General features: G+C 43.1%; 1 pseudogene; it reads left to right on the top strand.

Annotated features, from left to right (window-relative positions):
- The first annotated feature begins 1,360 nt into the window (after positions 1-1,360).
- LOC103608569 lies at positions 1,361-2,645 on the top strand (annotated as a pseudogene).
- Positions 2,646-3,064: the final 419 nt, after the last annotated feature.

The following is a 3,064-nucleotide window of genomic DNA, read 5'->3' as shown; positions in this document are numbered from 1 at the left end:
CTAGAATTAACCTTCACAATCCTTATCCATGTGGATATCTCTGGCATGACTAAACCTTGTGGGTCTGATGACCAGGATGGCACAGCCACTTGTACCACTGCCTGGACCTGCTACAGAGCTTTCTCTTGCTCTGGGCCCCCCTCAGAACCTGGCAGCCCTTCAAGTCACATGATAAATGGCTTAGACGGAATTCCCAAGGATGGCATATGCTCCAAAACTCAAAAAGGACTACCATGTGCTGTGTGTTGTTCTGAGTGGTGGGGCATAAGAGGTGTGAAAACTTGTTATTTACCCTAGAGGCAATGTCCTAGCATGCCCCAGACCCTGAGACCCCTAAGCCTTCCCCAATATGGCAGCCACCTAAATCTTTGTGGGGTATATTTCCTACCTTTTAGCACAGAGAGGGCAGCAGTCCTAAAACTTTTTGATCGCAAGTCCCCTTTATGTTCTTAAAAATTATGTAAGACCCAAAGAACTTTGTTCATGTGGGTTATATTTGTTTATATTTACCATATTAGAAATTGAAACTAAGAAATTTAAAATATTTAATTCCTTTAAAAACAGCAACAATAAACTATTACATGTCAACACAAATAACACTTTTTGTGAAAATTACTACATATTCCAAACAAACAAAATTATGAGGAAGAGTGGCATTGTTTTATACTTTTGCAAATATCTTGGACATCTGGTTTTATAGATGACATCTGGATTCTCTTATCTGCTTCTTCATTCAATCTGTTGAGATACATTATTTTGGTTGAAATATCTGGAGAAAAAAATCTGGTCTCACAATATGCAGTTGGTAAAGGACGAGTATTTTAATAGCCTCTTAAAGCGAATTGTAGCTGCCTGAGCGGCTGAGGGTGGGATGTGGGCATGGGGGGTGCAGCACATGGCTGAGCTAAGGTGGCAGTGGCCAGGACTGCATGGGCCTGGTGCTTGGCATGGCTTATTGTGAGAAATGCCCTCACCCATCCAATGCCAAAGGGTGGACACGGGGACACAAGGCACAGTGAAGCGAGACTTTAATTACGGCTTTGCAAGTCTGGGTGTCTGTGAATGAGACAGGCACATGGAAAAGGGCTGTAGCAAGCAATTTATTTACTAGTAAGCAAGTCCCTACCCCCACTTCCTCATTGGTTGAGTACTATGGGGTGTACAATCTTCTCAAAGGATGCCTGAAATTTAATACTCCCTTGCAAGGAATTCCTTTGTCAGGGCTCAGGACAAGCCTGCGTAAAAGGTGCCCCATGAAGGGAGAAACACCAGGGAATGAAGAAAAAAAAGGAGCTAACAACTAATTACCATCTCAATAAAACACCCTCAGATAAGTCATTTCTGAAAATGAATCACTTAGATCATTTTCTTACACTCGTTTGGGGCTCAGTCTGGTGGGCTGTACCTTCTTTCTAGCAGTGAATGGTCTATATTTCTCTACTGGTGATGTACTTGAATTAACTCCATCAAATTTCAACCAAGAAGTTATTCAAAGTGATAGTCTGTGGCTTGTTAAATTCTGTGCTCCATGGTGTGGTCACTGCCAACGGTTAACACCAGAATGAAAGCAAGCAGCAACTGCTTAAAAGATGTTGTGAAAGTCAGTGCTATTGATGCAGATAAACATCAATCCCCAGGAAGTCAGTATGGTGTTCAGGGATAGCCGACTATCAAGATTTTTGGATCTAACAAAAACAGACCTGAAGATTATCAGGGTGGCAGAACTGGTAAAGCCACTTAGAGGCTGTGCTCAATGCTGTGTACCAGCTCGTGAAGGATTGCTTTGGGGGAAGGAGTGGGGGATATAGTTCTAGAAAACAAGGTAGAAGTGATAGTTCAAGTAAGAAGGTTGTAATTGAGCTGACGGATAATAACTTTGATAAGAATGTCCTTGACAGTGAAGATGTTTGGATGGTAAAATTTTATGCTCCTTGGTGCAGACACTGTAAAAACCTAGGGCCAGAATGGGCTGCTGCAGCGACAGAGGTGAAAAAGCAAACAAGAGGAAAAGTGAAACTGGCAGTTGTGGACGCTGCAGTCAACCAGGCTCTAGCCATCCAGTACAGGATTAGGGGATTTCCTGCAATCAAGATATTTCAGAAGGGCGAGCCTCCTGTGGATCATGATGGTGGGTGGACAAGATCCGCTGTAGTTTCCTGGGCCCTTGATTTGTCTTCTGATAATACCTCACCACCTGAACTGCTTGAGATAATCAACCAGGACATTGCCAGGAGGACGTGTGAGGAGCATCAGCTTTGTGTGGTGGCTGTGCTGTCCCACATCCTTGATTCCGGAGCTGCAGGCAGAATTCTGAAGTTGGCAGACAAATACAAAAAGAAAATGCAGGGGACAGAAGCTGGAGCCCAGAATGAACTTGAGAATGCCGTGGGGATAGGAGGGTTTGGAAACCTTGCAATGGCTGCCATCAATGCCCGCAAGATGAAGTTTGCTCTGCTAAAAGGCTCTGTCGGTGAGCAAGGCATTAATGAGTTTCTCAGGGAGCTCTCCTTTGGGTAGGAGGCAGGACCTTCCCTACCATTTAGATTAAAGAGCCCTGGCATGGCAGGGATGGGGAGCTCCCCGTGGAGGATGACATTGACCTCAGTGATGTGGACCTTGACGACTTGGGGAAGGATGAGTTGTGAGAGCCACAGCAGAGGCTTTAAGCCATTTGCTTTTCTTGGGTGCAAGCAGATTTTTCCAGCAGTGAAGGAATATTTTTTTTTACAATCAGATGAATCTACCAGTGGCCTTTTTAACCAGGAAGTAGCACTTAATTGGTCATTTGAAAACACTGCAACAGCGAACTATTGCATCTGAAGAAAACATTGAAAAATACTATGAATTGTTGTAGCCAGTGAATTGGATTGTACTCTGTCACATAATATTTTGAAGAAAACTGAGCTGTTGAAATTCCCCTTCCTCTGACTGCTGCTTGAATGTTTCTGGAGGCTGTTTCTTATATACAGGTTTTTAAATGTGATTCCTTCATTTGAATACCAATAGTTTTTCCATTAAACAATAAAACAGTATTTTGGAAAATGCTGATAAATGTATGAAATTA

The sequence above is a fragment of the Galeopterus variegatus genome, unplaced genomic scaffold (genome assembly GCF_000696425.1).
Source record: "Galeopterus variegatus unplaced genomic scaffold, G_variegatus-3.0.2 Scaffold8572, whole genome shotgun sequence".
NCBI lineage: Eukaryota > Metazoa > Chordata > Mammalia > Dermoptera > Cynocephalidae > Galeopterus > Galeopterus variegatus.
The sequence above is the reverse complement of the archived record's forward strand: the minus strand, read 5'-3'. Positions and strand labels throughout refer to the sequence as shown.